The sequence below is a fragment of the Sus scrofa genome, chromosome 11 (assembly GCF_054392235.1).
Source record: "Sus scrofa isolate SSC_HxYL_T2T_F1_AM1 chromosome 11, Sscrofa_HxYL_maternal_Yorkshire_Landrace_v2.0, whole genome shotgun sequence".
Taxonomy (NCBI): Eukaryota; Metazoa; Chordata; class Mammalia; order Artiodactyla; family Suidae; genus Sus; species Sus scrofa.
This window is the reverse complement of record NC_139393.1, coordinates 79,010,583-79,027,865: the sequence shown is the minus strand read 5'-3', so window position 1 is coordinate 79,027,865 and position 17,283 is coordinate 79,010,583.

Genomic DNA, 17,283 nt, shown 5'->3' with positions numbered 1-17,283 from the left:
AAAACTCCTTGCTTTCTGTGCCTGTTAATAAGATGATTTATTTATAGAAAGACAAGGAAGATAAGCCCACAGATGCTATGCCTCGCATGCTTATAAGTGGTTTGCCAAAGGTCAGACGCCATTGACCTTTCAGATGACTGGAGTAGTTGGTCGCACAAAGAGACCACTTTTCTCTCCCTGATTGAAATGGAGATTGCCTCTCTCAACTAAAACAATATGAGTGGGTAACTGTTAATATGTTCAATAACCTTGCTATTTTTAACAAGAAATTTTAAAAATCTCTAACCCTAATATTAGCATTTCTCCTCCTGACAAAAGGTACTATTTTCCACTGGAGATGAGTCAGTTTGTAAATGCAAATAAATTATTCATATCTATTTTATAAGCTCACAAGTTTAATAGTAGCATGTGATGTTCGAGTACTTTCAGACTTGTTATTTGATTCATTCTTTTTATTTGCTCGTTCTTTTAACCTCTACTCTGCCTCATTTCAAAAAGGCTTCACGGTGAATTATAGAAATATATGCAATATAATAAGACAAATAGCAAAAATCCCAAAGGCAGATAAAACGGACAAATACTGGAGTTCCCACTGTAGCAATGCAGGTTAAGAACCCAGCATAGTGTCCATGAGGATGTGGTTTCAATCCCTGGCCTCACCCAGTGTGTTAAGGATCCAGCATTGCCATAAGCTGCAGTGTAGGTCACAGATGCCACTTGGATCCTGCGTTGCTATGGCTGGGGTGAGGCCAGCAGTTGCAGCTCCAATTCAGCCCCTAGCCTGGGAACTTCCATATGCCATAGATGCGGCCTTAGGAAAAAGAAAAAAAAAAAAATTGACAAATACTAAAATTAAGCAGCAGAGACCACAAGCTTTCATGCACATCCATTATAATGTGTATAATGATGTATATACACATGAGAATATGCAAAGGCGTGCATACAGATGCAAACACACATACACACACAGTACTGACTTGGAGCAACTGAGGCCTCCCCAGTGCTCAGCTCTGGGACACACTAATCCTCTGGCCCTCTTAATGGGACAGTAAGTGATGAAATTTGTGACATTCTCAACAATATCCCCAAAGTCCCTTAAAATCGGAAGGTGATTTTTTTCAGCCACATGCCCAGCATATGGAAGTTCCCGGGCCAGGGATCGAACCCATGCCATAGCAGCAACCCGAGCCACTGCAGAGAGACAACATTGGATCCTTAACCAGAGGACTCCAGAAGGCAATTCTTTCCTACAACCTTGAAAGCAAGGTAAAGGATATTTATTCAGCTCAGTTTACTTAAAACAACTCTGCAGGACACAGAAATAATTCAGTCCCAGATACGATGTATTGATGATCAGCTAGGTGACAGTTTAAAATCCAGACGGATGATTCTTGGACTTTACTGTGCAGATGCACTGGGTGGTGGTTAAAATACACATTTTGGGTACCACTCACAGAAATTCTAAGTAGAAGAAGGACTGACCTCTCCTATTTAATGAGGACCACTCAAGATTCTGCTACAGGTATTTTGATGGCCATCTGGGAAGAAAAACTAAGTAGGCAAATGGAGGCGATGTTTGCAAATGTGATACCCAGTCTGTGAGAATACTGTTCCCGAAAACTCACACTCAAAGAAACATGGATAGCAGTGTTTTTAAGCTATAGTCTGGGAAATGGGGACTTTATAAATTAATGAAGGGTAGATAGCCCATTAAAATACTCATTAGGTTTCTTTATTAGGAGACTAACAATCTAAATCAGGGAACACGATGGTCCCACTTCATTTATTTCTCTCAGCCACATCTGGAATTCTAGGTTCAAATTTTGTGTGACACATTTATGGAAAATAGTGATAATTTATTCAACAGACCCTACAAAAGATTTCTGTCCAACACAGCATGACTATGGCCTGATGTTGCTTATTTCTGGAAATGAAAGCACGTCCATAGCGGCAAACAAGAGGGAGTGGATGTGGACTGTGCTAGTTAAGGTCCACATAAAAGACTGCAGCTTTCTTGTTGGAACCGTGAATTTGGAGCCACAATCACTGAACTCAGATCATGGTTCTGCCACTTACTAGTTACGTGTGCAATGTGTGTAACCTCTCTGTACCTTAGTTTCCCCATCGCAAAAATGGGCATAGTATCAGTACTCACCTCAAAAGGTTCTTATAGGGGAAAAGTATTTTCTTTAAGGATGGCACTTAGAATGTCTACTTGTCATATAATAAGCACTCAATTAAATGTATCTAATATCTATTAAAAGCTTGATAAAATCATCACTAACCCATCATCCTAATAAATCTGATAAGGTGAAATGTTCACAGTTCACTTTAGGAACTATCCTGAAAAAATTAGGATGAATTTGACTTACTTTTAAAATCAGATTTAAAGAATAGTATTGACCAATTAAATACCACTCGGCAGCTTTTCCACTTGAGACACTTTAATAGCCGTCCATTCATTGTCACTTTGCTGCTTATCTGACATTTTGCACCATTCTAGGAGCCATAATAACAATCAGAGTTCCTGCCATTAATTAGCATTAGCCAACAGCTTTGAAGAGTAAACTGACAAGTAAATGTCAAGTTATTTAGCAGAAAATGTGATTTTCACTACCATGGGTGTAAGCACAGGGGATTAAAGGAGCATATGAGTTCACGGAAGGAGGGTCAGGCACAGGTAGAGGCTGGGCTCGTGGGCATCAGAGAAAAGTCCTTGAGGAAATGATCCTTGTGTGCAAATGGGAGGGTGACCAGAAGGGAGTCTGCTGTCCTGTGGGATGAGGCATCCTGGGCCACATCACGGAGTGAGGAAGAGCAGGGCACACCGGAGTGTGACAAGAGCAGAGTGTGCAAGACGAGGCCTATGAAAGGTGGTGGATGGAACTTCCCACAGAGGCTCAGATTATGAGGAGTCGTACAAGTGCTGAATTAAGTGTACAATTTTGAAAATTAGGTCATGGAATTTCAGCCTGGGAAAGTTCTGTTATCTACAAAATCTACAACAGATTTGGTTAGTAGCAACAGGAGGAGACTACTAATTTTTTTAGAAATTAGAACATGGCATGTACTCGAGGCTAGGTAGCCTGCAGTCACTCTCCGGGCAGTGGGTTATTCATCATCATCTAATATGACATAGAAAGTATTAAATATTATAATGATAAAATATCCCCAGCATACTTTTGTGGGTTGAATCATGTCCTCCAAAAAGATATATAAAATCTGAACCCCCACTACCTGTGAATGTGACCTCGTTAGGAAATAGTTCTTTTTCCACATGAAATGAGTTAAAATAGTTCTTTTTCCACATGAAATTAGTTAAAATAATTTAACTAATTAACTAATTTCCACATGAAATTAGTTAAAATAAGGTCAGACTGGATTAGAGTGGGCCCCTGAATTCAATGACTGGGGTCTTTCTAAAAAAGCCATGTAGAAATACAGAGACACAGACACACAGGGATGGCACCACAGGATGAGGGAGGCAGAGCCTGGAGTACTGCATCTACCAGCCAAGGAAAGCCAAGGGCTGCCAAGACAACCACCAGCAGCTAGAAGAGGCAGGAAAGGAGCCTCCTCCCGAGCCTTCAGGGGATCCTGGTCCTGCAGTCATCTTGATCTCAGACTTCTAACCGCCAGAAGCCTGAGAACAAATTTTTGCTTTTAAGCCACCAAGTTATCAATAGTTTGTTACCCTAGGAAATGAATATATGCGCAAACATGCTCTCGTTTCCTTCTACTTATTAAGTATTTATAAATGATACGTAGCAACACACACACACATTTGTATCACTGATGTCTGTCTTCCTTTGGGTTCCCCCTAAAGCTGACAATGAAAGATTTTGGTGCAGGCAGGTTATTTGAGAGATGATCCCTTGGAGCCTATGGTGAGTGGGAAGTAAAAGAGAAGATGGAGGAATTAGAAAAATCAGAGTTCAATGAACAGATTGCTGCTGCGGGCACTGGCCACCCTTTGACAGAGTACATGAAACCCTTCTCTACATTGGACCAGAAAGAGGTAAGAAAGTTGGCTCTTCATTCATGCATTCCTGTCCCTCCCTCACTGGATGACGGTTGATACCTGAGGCATTGACTCATTGGCATTTCAGGTCTATACTGATACCCTAAGCAGGTAGGCGGCCTGCTTGAGGAAGGAAGCCAGGACACTGAAGGAAGAAGCTGCATAACAAAGCTGCAAGTGGCCTCCAGGTGGAGCTGAGAAGACACGGCAGGGCATTAATAATGTCTATACTGTCAATTTAAAAAAAAAAAAAATCATGATTTACTATTACTGGCAGCCAAGGCAAAGGTCTCCAGGAAAGTTAACCCCATTGTTGGTAAGAATAAATGTACCGAAACTTACTAATGTAGTGGCTCATTTTCAACTATGTTAGGAAACTATCCCCTCTCAAGAGCATTCCATGATGGAGAGTGTTAGAGATCTTTACAATGAAAATTATTTTCTTTAGAAGAAACATGTTATTAAATAACATGTGAAGACACTGTTTTATATTATGGCACACCATTTCTATGTTTAAGCACACAGAACAAAATCAAGTTCATTATTGGTAATTCCATAAGGAAATTTCACCCTTCTCAGTACTTAAATGATAACTGAATATGCAAGGAAGTGGGCATGCCTTTCCCTCTGCTAGAACTTTTAGGCAGGGGTTGGTGTTAATAAGGTTAGGAGTTGGGCTGTGCTTATGATTCATCGTTGCTATGGTTACTATCAATGGAGGAAAGGCTTCAAGTTCCAGGAGACTTGACATGGCTAAGTCAAGGGTGGAGAACGGTTTGACAGAAGAACTTCTTTTGATTCTGAGTTTGAAGACCTCCCTTGGTGCTGATTCAGAGTGGGTCTCTGCAAGCACGAGGCCCTCTCCCAACCTCCTTCCAGCAGCATTCCACTATGACAGGTCCTGTGAATCTTCTCAGCCTGTGGGGTGCAGCCTCTGCTCTGATGGAGGCTCTGCTGTAGGTGTGCACTGACCAGGGGCATGTGGCCTTTGCCGTTCTTCTCCTCCTCTCCAGGCTGCTTTTGCAGGCTCTCTGCAGCCTCCTCCTCTCCCAGGAGGGAGTTCCCTGTTCTTCTTTCCCAAATGCAATGACTATTCACCATTGCTCAGGGGTAAGCCGTTTGGCCCTTTCCCCCACCCTCCACCAATGAAGGCTTTTGTCCACACTGGATATCCAAGAAGAAGGGGAGGGTCCAGTTGGGTGGGGTATCCTGTTTCTCACACGTGGCTCCCTTTCCCTGGCCAGAACTGCAGCATGAAGAACTTCTCATGGCTCTCTGATCTTATCCCTGAGAGCCTGGTACAGCTCATGGAGAGAGAGTCTGCCTGAGTGTGTAAACTCCCCAGATTTCCAGTGCCCCAAGGATTTTGTGCTGTTCTCCCAGCCATGTTCAGCCTTTGCTAATCGTTCAGCTATTGCAGCTGAGCTCCTCTCATTGGCACCCTCTTGTATCTACAATAGGTGAACACCTTTTCAAGTCTCCCCTCTTCCTCAAGGCATTTTGTCTTTCATCCTGTTTTCTTTGCAGTTTCAGCTCTCCAATAGATTTTTTTAAATCATGAATTTGATGTCTATTTCATTGTAAGGATGGGACTCTGGTCTTTCCAGCTTTCTATATACCAAGAAACCAGAAATTGTCCACTTCAATATCTAAACACCACTTTAATATTCTGCAATAGCCCTTTAATTTCTATTATCTTGTCAGTTACAAAATATCTCAATGCCCAGCAGCTCCCCACAAACATACATTTGAAGACCTAATGTGAAACAAACATGTAACATATGAATTGTTTAGAGGATAACAACTGCATTGTATCAACTCATTATTTTGCAAATTAATCTTGTAAATCTTATTTCAAACCTATTTGGCCATAAAATTTCTTCTAGGTTACGAAATGTCCATAGTTTTCTTACAATGATAAATCCTTTCTAGTTAAACCCATCACATTCCCCTATCCATTGTCTAAGAGCTAAAGAGATACTAATCATCCACCTACAGACATCAATACGCCAATTTGCCCTACAAATAGCTTCTCCGAATCTGGAAATAGAAAGGCAAAACCAAATGTGTATTTGCATATTCACATTAGGTCTTCTAAGAGCACTCTAACTGCACATTAATAGAGACATGAAACTTACTTTTAATTCCCACACTAATCCATTTTACTCACATGCCCTGACCAGGCACACATCAGCACCACCCCTGTTCCTATGATTAATCACAAACACTAGAAATGTATATTTTCTTCTTCAAGGAGTCTTGTGGCCCCGAAAATATATTTGGATTTTCTAAAAACACGGCACATTATGGAAGAATTTCTATAACACAGAAGTGGGATGGTAGGAGTCTCTAAGAGGCTAAGCTTTTAGCATGAGAGGAGGAAGATACACCAAACATGTTTCTAACACACACATTAAAAAGTCCACATGACATCCACAGCACAAGGTGGCAAAGTCCCCGCCTGTAAACTCCAAAACTCCATTGGTCTCAAATAACAATTAACAACAGGATTTTTTTTTAATTTAGATAATAATAGTCAATATTATTCTTTATTCTTCATATTGCAGTTATGTTCTTGCTTAGAATCTAAAAGTTCCATTTTAAAGTCCAATAATATACTACTAAATTACTATCATTTCCTGATTCTATGAAAATCTTGTCAATTTCCACTTATAAATTTAATTTGAATTTTATTTTTATTTTAACAACATTATCTATCTGCTTTTATTAAGAAAGAAATGTGGGAGTTCCTGTTGTGGTTCAATGGTTAACAAATCCGACTAGCAATCATGAGGTTGCCAGTTCGATCCCTGGCCTTGCTCAGTGGGTTAAGGATCCGGCGTTGCCTTGAGATGTGGTGTAGGTCGCAGACATGGCTTGGATCCTGCGTTGCTGTGGCTGTGGTGTAGGCTGGTGGCTACTGCTCCAATGAGACCCGTAGCCTGGGAACCTCCATATGCCGTGGGTGTGGCCCTAAAAGAAAGACAAAAAAAGACCAAAAAGAAAAAAAAAAAAAAAAAAAAAGCAATGTAAGAATCAATATTTGATACAGCCTATAGTCTTTTCAAAAATTGTCAAGCAAAATATTTTTTATTATTTAGGGAAATTCAAACAAATATAATTAATTCTAGATTTTGAAAACTAATTTTACTGGTTAGTAACAGACAAACTAGAATGTGCAGGGTTTTTTTTCAATTATGATTTTGCATGAAATAAGATATGATGACAAAACACAAACTTTAATTTTTAAATGTATTTTATTGCATGGCATCTATGAAAAATATTAACCTTCATATGAGATGTGATAAAGCCCCAGTATTTGATGAGTTTATGTTTTCAAATATGAAAAATTCAATTATTACTATGGCATAAGCTTCTTCTATCATTAGATTTTTTATAATATAGTTTTGTCTATTTGCAGAAATATAAAATTTTTATCTTTTTTATTTATGTTATTTCACTATAGTTGTGCTAAAATAGTAATTTATAAAAAAAGTTAAGCTTCAAATGGTAATATTGACAGATAATATTGTGCATATATTAAATATTAATTTGCTCTCAGAAAAATAAAAACAGACACAAATCAAGGAAAAGGTTATGATTTCTCCTCAGCTGAGAAATAAAAAATCTCCAAGGAAATTCAGCTTTATTCTAAATCAAGAACCAGAATTAAATGTAGGCCCATAACTTTGATCCACAATGCTCATTTTAGCTTTATTTGGAAAATCGATCAAGGAAGAAATAGCTACTGTCAGACTCCCTTTTTATTTGCAATTGCTTGTGATTTTATGTAAGACAACAGGGAAGAACCATCACCTGGACATCATAGATTCTTTTTAAGTTTGGCCGCTATGTTAGGGAACAAAGTTCAAATTCCTTCCAACCGACTCCCTTTGCAGGAGCTCACTCCCTGCCATCCTACAAGTGGCTTTTACATTGAACTTGTGGTGATCGAAAAACAAAGCATAAAAACTTTCATTATTTTTAAGTTTTATAAATCTCTCCTTGTAAACATCTTTTAAGACAATAGGTATAGTACAGTTCAAATTTCTAGGTTCTAGACACATACAGCTGCCATTATTCTAAAGGTCTTTGAGAAGTTATCAGGTAAGAAATAATTTGCTTAATGCCATGATTTTCTTTTTTTTTTTTTAACCCATTTAACAATACAGTTTCAATATATACTAATTAATTACTTTCAAAGGAAATAGCAAAGGCCCGAGAATAGGCTGTACCCATATCACATGTGCTGGGATAAATTCAAACATACAATGAAACATGTGCTGCTCTTTTATAAGATTAATGTTAAGGGACAATAAACAGGACCAGTACCTAGGGCAATAACGTATATGTGAGAATGCACTACATGCGCTAAAATAGGTCCAAGCTGCAATGACGGTTCCCTAAAGGAAGTGATAGCCTCCACTTTGGGGATCAGAAATGTACCATGACTGAGAGAGGATATGAATTGTGTTTTATCAATTTTGTCACATTTTAACAAGTAGAATTAGTGGGAAGCATATTACAGAAATAAGAAACAGGATGAGCAAAGCCAATTAGGTTAGGCAGAACAAAGAAAAATGTGAGTTGGGAGAGGAGCTGAGTTTGGGTGGAGGAAACAAATAGTTGCATGCATCAACGGGAATGAAGCTGATTGACAGCAGGATGGCTGAGCAAGTGCCACTGCCAATCCCCCAATCAGACCTTTTGCAACTTCAGTGTGTAGTATTGCAAAAATCCCCAAATTTCCCTCTTTCCAGGGTTATTCCCTTAAAATCTCTTCATATTTTCATCAAAAGGGCCGAACTAAATGACAAACATAACCATGTCTTTGGTTATCTATTCTTTGCTCTATACTGCTGTGATTGCCTACTGCTGTCTGCAGGACCCTTCATAGCCTGATAACTGAGACCTGCCCAGCTTCGCACTCTTTGCAGGCACCCCGCTCTTCTATCTCTGAGTGGTGTACCTTCAAGCCACTCAGAGTATCCCAACAATGGCAATTAGCACACTTGATAATCGTTCTATGTTTCCTTGTCAATCACCCTGGATTACATGCTCCACAAGGAGTGGGATCATCTCTCTTCCTCATTCTTTTATCCCTAATATCACGCACTGTGACTGGCATGTATTAGGCACATATATGTGGTCAGTAGGAAATAGTTAATGAAATGCTTTTACTTCTTTTAGACTCCACTTTTGGGGTGATGACATTTCACTTAGCTGGGTTTATAAATCAATGATCCCAGTAAGCAAATGAATCACAGATGTTCATCTGTAAGAACACTCTTGCTGATCCACAAACCAGAGGGAACTGAGAGGCACCTAGATTCCTCTGTGTGTGTGTGTGCATGAGTGTGTGTACAAGAAGCCAGGAGTTGTTAGGATATCAGTAAACAAATGTTGAAATAAAAATTGTGTGTTTCACTCCTTTTAAAAATTCGTCCTAGTCCTCCTCTACTGTCATGAGAAGGTACTTTTAAAGAGCTGGATTCATTTTCTCTTACCACAAACCTAGTGGCTTTAAACAACACAGATTTATTATCAGACAGTTTCAATGGGTGGAAGACAAAAATCAGTCTTGATTGGACTAGAGCCAAGGTGCCGGCAGGGCAGGTTCCTTCTGGAGGTTCTGGGTTGAGGGACGAGAATCCGTTTTCCTGCTCTCTGTGGATTCTGCAGGCTGCTGCATCTACCCAGGCAGGAGCCCTTCCCCACGTTTTGCTCCAACTTTCTCCCTCCACCATCACATCTCCTGTTACCAACTCTGATCATTCTGTTTGCCTCCTACCGGGGCTTTTCTGATTACATCAGGCCCACCTGGATAATCCAAGCTCATCTCTACATTTCAAGATCCTCGCATCTGCAACATCCCTTTCAGGATACACACACTCACATATTCGCAGGTTCTGGGGATTAGGGACCAGATGTCTTTGGGGCCATTATGCAGCCCCACACAATAATTTTCTGTATTTTATTCAGTGTTCTGGTTTCTTTATACTTAGTGGGTTTCACTGGTGTTCCTAGGTCAGTTAGAGGATTTCCCAAGTTCACGGAAGACTTAAATATCTCTCTCTTGGAGTTCCTGCTGTCCCACTAGTCTCCATGAGGATGCAGCTTCAATCTCTGGCCTCGCTCAGTGGGTTAAGGAAATAGCGTTGCTGTGAGCTGTGGTGTAGGTCACACACGCGGCTCAGATCCTGCTTTGCTGTGGCTGTGGCGCTGGCCTGCAGCTGGAGCTCCAGTTCGACCCCTAGCCTGGGAACTTCCATATGCTGCTGGTGTAGCCCTAAAAAGCAAAAAAGCAAAAAGACAAAACAAAAACAAAAACAAACAAACAAAACTCTCTCTTCTAATGTATACAAGTGGTTTACAGAACAAGGTGGCTGTTCAATATTATATTCCTCAGCACACAGGCATTTCACACACATTTTCTTATTTAACTACCAGAATAACTCAGTGGGGTAGATGTTACGCCCTCATTTTACTACTACATGGCTGTTCAACATCAGCTTAAATCTGTTTGAAGAGCAGTATATAGCTGTGGTCTGCCTGACACTTCCTTGAAAACACTGTCCTCTTCTGAAATAATCCCAGCTGGAAAAACATGCTTGAAAAATTAGTGGAGAATGAATTTCATTGTTTCTTCCCAAATCAAATGCAGGACATCAAGCCTATGAAAATCATATTCCTCTCTCATCTTCTGAATGTAGATTAAGGAATGTTTATGGAAATAATTAGGTAGAGAATGAACAAAGAGTTTTAAATTAATTAAATATAATCAGGTAGGCTCTCAGCTACTGTTGGTAGACAGGAAGGAAATAATTTGAGAAGATTAATGCATGATATTTGGAAAACTCTAAAGAGAATTTTTTTAGGATTGATTAGCACTTACTTTTAAAGTAGAGAAATATGGTTAAATTTGCATTGTAAATTCCACCCATGTTTTATATTGCTACATAGGGAAAGTGTTTATTCTATGGATAGAAATTGTGAGGCATTAATTAAGATAGGAGTTCAAGACTATGGACTTTAAAAATGTTAGTTTAGGAGTTCCCGTCGTGGCGCAGTGGTTAACAAATCCGACTAGGAACCATGAGGTTGCGGGTTCAATTCCTGCCCTTGCTCAGTGGGTTAACGATTCGACGTTGCCGTGAGCTGTGGTGTAGGTTGCAGACGCGGCTCAGATCCAGCGTTGCTGTGGCCCTGGTGTAGGCCAGCGGCTTCAGCTCCGATTAGACCCGTAGCCTGGGAACTTCCATATGCTGCAGGAACGGCCCAAGAAATGGCAAAAAGAAAAAAAAAAAAGAGAAAAAAGTTAGTTTATTGCATAGTTGAGATTATTTCATATGTGTGAAATCTAGCCTGAATCAAATATATTAACCTTTGAGTGTTAAACTAATAAATCCTGTACAAAAAAGTAGTTTTTCAAAAATATGGAAATAAAAAGTTGTGGTTGAATAAATAATCAGTAGCTTGATGCAGAAACAGGTGATCATTTGAACAACGCTCATCAGCACTTCATGAAATTTTCAGATAAATTGTTTAATTTGGCAAATCTGTTTTATTTCATGCATATCAAACTGGCAGATGTGAAAATTTTGACAGAAATGTCAAAATTTTATTCCAGATAGAAGAAATACTTGGAGCATTTAGTTCATGAAGGAGAATATTCATTTCTCCAAGCCTTAGAAATGTCATTTTGTTTCTACAAGAAATACAGGTCAAATTTTCCTTCTGTTCACTTTGTTGCCTGATACAGTGGAAAGGGGGTGGGGGGACAGTGAAGCATATTCACCGATGGAGAAGAAGGGGTGGTTATGTAGTGTCCTGAAGTGTGAGATAGATTTGTGAAAATTACACCACCTGCCCTAGAGAAATCACACCATGAACATTTTGAGAATGAATTGTGTAAAGCATGACATATTACGGCAAGTAAATGACAGTGACATTTAACATTCATAACCCAAATAGAAAAACGTTGTTTGAGAGGTCAGAAATGGCCAAATTTGTAGATCCTACTGTGGCAGTGGGTTAAAGATCCAGCCCTGCCACAGTTGTAGCAAAGGTCTCAGCTGTGGCTCAGATTCAATCCCTGGCTCACAAACTTCCACATGACTGCCATGGGTACAGCCAAATAGAAAAATAAGGAGGGTTCCCTTTTCTCCACACCCCCTCCAGCATTTCTTATTTGTGGACTTCTTAATGATGGCCATTCTGACTAGTGTGAGGTGGTATCTCGTGGTAGTTTTGATTTGCATTTCTCTAGTAATCAGGGATGTTGAGCATTTTTTCATGTGCTTCTTGGCCATCTGTATCTCTTCCTTGAAAAAATGTCTATTCAGGTCTTTTGCCCATTTTTCAACTGGATTGTTGGCTTTTTTGCTGTTGAGTTGTATAAGTTGTTTGTATATTCTAGAGATTGTCAGTTGCATCATTTGAAATTATTTTCTCCCATTCTGTAAGTTGTCTTTTTGTTTGCTTATTGGTTTCCTTTGCTGTGCACAAAAGCCTGTCAATTTGTTTAGGTCCCATTGGTTTATTTTTGCTTTTATTTCTGTTGCTTTGGGAGACTGACCTGAGAAAAGATTTGTAAGGTTGATGACAGAGAATATTTTGCCTACGTTTTCTTCTAGGAGTTTGATGGTGTCTTGTCTTATGTTTAAGTCTTTAAGCCATTTTGAGTTTATTTTTGTGCATGGTGTGAGGGTATAAAAGGAACCCTCCTGCACTGCTGGTGGGAATGTAAGCTGGTACAACCACTATAGAGAACAGTATGGAGGTACCTTAGAAAACTATACACAGAACTACCATATTACCCAGCAATCCCACTCTTGGGCATACATCCAGACAAAACTTTCCTTAAAAAAGACCCATGCACCCACATGTTCATTGCAGCACTATCCACAATAGCCAAGGCATGGAAACAACCCAAATGTCCATCGACAGATGATGGGTTAGGAACATGTGACATATATACACAATGGAATACTACTCAGCCATAAAAAAGAACAAAATAATGCCATCTGCAGCAATATGGATGGAACAAGAGACTCATACTGAGTGAAGTAAGTCAGAAAGAGAAGGACATACCATATGATATCACTTATGTCTGGAATCTAATATACGGCACAAAGAAACCTTTCCACAGAAAAGAAAATCATAGACTTGGAGAACAGACTTGTGGTTGCCAAGGGGGAGGAGGAGGGAGTGGGATGGATCAGGAGCTTCAAGTCAGTAGATGCAGACTATTGCCTTTGGAATGGACTACCAATGAGATCCTGCTGTGTAGCACTGGGAACTATGTCTAGTCACTTATGATGGACATGATAATGTGAGAAAGCAGAATGTATTCATGTATGTGTAACCGGGTCAACATGCTGCAGAGTAGAAAAATATAATAATAATGTAGTGGGGAAATTTTTTTAAAAAGTTAAAAAAAAGAAATACAAAAAAGAAGCATTAAAAAGAAGCATTAAAAGAAAAAAAGACAAAGAAAAGGCTAAATTTCTCAAAAGACTTTAAACATATATTTGAAATGAAAATATTCTAAGTAAACTTGCCATTGATAATTCAAGTAGATTTGAAAAAAAACTATATACTAGAAAATGTTTAAATAATTTATAAAATAGATAACCCAACTCTATACAAAAAATGCATTAAGACACTAAAAAGTGAAGGATAAACTGACTATAAAGATTTTTTTAACACTTTTCGCAGTGAAGACCTCAAGGGAAAATGTACTCTCTATTGCAAAAATCAGAGCCAATTATTCAATAAAACTAGAAAAACATTCCTATGTATTACAGGAAGAGAGGGAAGAAATAATAAATACTGGTTTATATTCCAAAATATACCTATATTTTAAGCTGTTTGCACAGCATCCTGGGTTCTTCTGAAGGCAGAGGCATGGGACTCATACTTGAATCTTAAAATATGTGAGTTAATTGGTCCTTTCTTCCACTGTCGCTCAGTGGCATGGGTATATGCCATGTGCCAGATACGGACCTTGATGGTTTCACATACACTGTGTCGTTTTACTCTAGGGGAAATTCTAGGGAGGGCATATCACTTAAATAGACAAGGAAACTGAGTTCTACAGAATTCAGTAGCTGTGTGTGTGTGTGTGTGTGTGTGTGTGTGTGTGTGTGTGTGTGTGTGTGTGTGTGTGTGTGTGTGTGTGTGTGTGTGTGTGTGTGTGTGTGTGTGTGTGTGTGTGTGTGTTTAATCACATAGTTGGTAAATAAGGAATCCAGGATGGGATCTAAGATTATCTCATTCTAATCGCAATGCTCCTTCCAGCATTCGACTCTGTCCTCCGGGAATTACAAAAAAGAAGAAAGCATCCTCTCGTGTTCTAGTGCAGAATTCAGGGTACAGGGTGAAGCACAAGACAGGCACGCACTTGGAACACCATGTACTCTTTGACCTCAGAGTAGCTAGCAAACATCTTCCATTGCGGTTGTGTGTGAGCTTGGTAAGACACTGTGGTAAACACTATTAAAACAAAATATAAGTAAGTCCCTTCCCAATTCCTTCGGATCTAATAGTCATACAAATAAATTATATGTATACATGTGTGTATGTGTGTGCACAAGTACGCGTGTAATTTTGCTTTGATATTAAATTGCATCAGTATTATATAAAGAAGCAATTTGTTAGAATGATTCTTTTTACTTACTAATATAGAGTCATAGGGATAGAAGAGATTTTGGATATTAGTATTCTTTACCAAGAATATCAAGGTACAAGAGTAAAGAGAAAGGAGAGGCAGGAAGTTTAAATAATTTACTCAAAGATCTAGTTTACTAAGTCAAGTCAGCACTAAAACTCACATCTCTGGCTCTTTGGTCTATAATATTTCAATAGCACATATGTAGAGACATTAAAAGCTACACCTAATTCTCAAGAGCTTTTTGTTGAGAATGATGGTATCTCTTAGGATCTCAGAGAGAGTTATAAAACCCTTTTAAAAGACTCGTAGTTGAACTTTCTATCCACATCAGGAATTTTCTGACTGCACACTGCATCACTAATGGATATCTAGAAGGCTCTGTTTGCACTATTCCTGTGCTAATAAACTCACAATTTCATAAATGAGCCCATTCAATATGGGAGCTGTACTACTGCTAGAACTTTTGCCTTTATGCTTAAGCCTGAATCAACATAATTTCCATCCAGTGGATCTGAATCCTACCTTTGGAACTACAGAGAATAGATCTAATCAAGCGCGTGTGTTATCAGCTCCACATCTAAAAGTAACTAATCATTTTCCTCTTTCACGTACTCAACAGCCCTAGCATTTCCTTTCCAAAACTTTTCTCATTACAGCCATTCTTGTTTGGATACATCCTGATCAGCCAATGCCCCGTTTCAAAACGAGGTAACTAGGAAAGAGTACACAACTCTTTTGACAAGGTCCTGCCAAGTCCGAGATTGATGACATTTTCTTTTTCATGGACTCAATCCCAATAGGTGTAGGCTAAGACAGCATGCATTTTTCTGGCAGTGACCTCACATTTTTGAATGCCTTGTCCATGGAAGATGGGGATTATTTTTACCCACCACATTTCCAAGAACCCCAATGAAGAAGGAGCTGCTGGGGAAAAGCCTCTTCCACATGCATGAAGCTGAGTCTCTGGGGACTGTGTTGGCATCCGAGTTCCAGTTAGAAACTTCAGGTCACCCAGTCCTGGAAATTTTAAGCTTTGACACTGTTACTCGAGGTTTCTGCTACATGCATTTCAATCAAATCCTGACACATCCATTCTTACAAAACCCCTCCCGGAACCCATTGTGTAGTTTACTTTCTCTCTTTCTAATAGTCAAATTACCACGTGGTCCCCACAACGCAGTCCCTGGTGAGGTAACTAGAGTTTCATCCCCAAATTCACAAGCAATTCTCTTATTTGCCTTTTTTTGTTTGTTTGTTTTTTTAGAGTGGCTCTCTCGGCATATGGAGGTTCCCAGACCAGGGGTCGAATCAGAGCTACAGCTGCTGGCCTACACCACAGCCACAGCCACACAAGATCTGAGCCACAGCTCATGGCAACGCCGGATCCTTAACCCACTGATCAAGGTCAGAGATCAAACCTGCATCCTGGTGGATACTAGTTGGGTATGTTAACTGCTGAGCCATGATGGAACTCCTTATTTGTCTTTTTTTTTTTTTCAGTTAAATTTCCATGGATCCTCAGTGACTACTCTGTTTCACTAGCATCTCTTATCTACTTAGAGGACCTCACTTCCTCCTTTATAGAGAGATGGAAGAACTCAAGATAGGAACTGTCTCCACTTCCCACCACCTCCCATCAGAAACCACATCCCTCCTCTGTTTCTTCACGTCCAGAGGGGGAAGTGGCTCTCGTTCCAGTTAGTATCATCTTTCCCATGTGGCCATTTCTTCCTCTTCGGCGGCGGAGTTTGCCTCTTGTTTTTATTTTTTATCGATTATTTATTTTTGGCCATGCCCAGGGCATGCAGAAGTTCCTGGGCCAGGGGTCGAAGCTGACTACAGAAGTAACCCAAACCACAGTCATGACAACACCGAGTTCTTAACCATCAGGTCACCAGGGAATTCCTGCTTCCTGTTTTTAAAACCTCTTTTCTTACTGAGCACTCCTCAGTACTCTCTTTACGTCTTCCCCATGACAGAAGAAGACAAGAGGGGGAAATCCTTGATTAAGTTTCTCCCCAGCAATACCACCCTATCTCCTTTTCTTTTCTCAGCTATGATTCTTGACAGAATCGACTCCACTGACTCTAAGAATTCCCTCAAGTCTGAACCACTGTCCAGCCTTTCTTTGTTTGCCTCATGACATCTACTCATTTTAAGCCACTGAAACCATCAGAAGCAAAATCATCCACGTCCTCGGGATCTATAAATTTTTATTTTAGTGAAATTACTTGGTGTTTTATTCTTCTCTGCATAATGAAAATTTCAAAACATTTGATTTTCATTACAGTTCACTTTTCCGAAATTCTTTCTTCTCCTCACAATGAGCATTGGAATTCTTTGGTTGCATTTCATTTTCCCTCTGCTCTCTTTATTTATGTGTATTTTATTTGGGGTTTTTGTCTGTTTGTTTTTGATTGTTTGTTTTTTTTCTTTTCAAGGATACACCTATGGCATATGGAAGCTCCCAGGGTAACGGCTGAATTGGAGCTGCAGCTGCTGGCCACAGCAACATGCACAGCAATGCAGGATCCCAGCTGCATCTTAGACGTACCACACAGCTCACTGCAACACTGGATGCTTAACC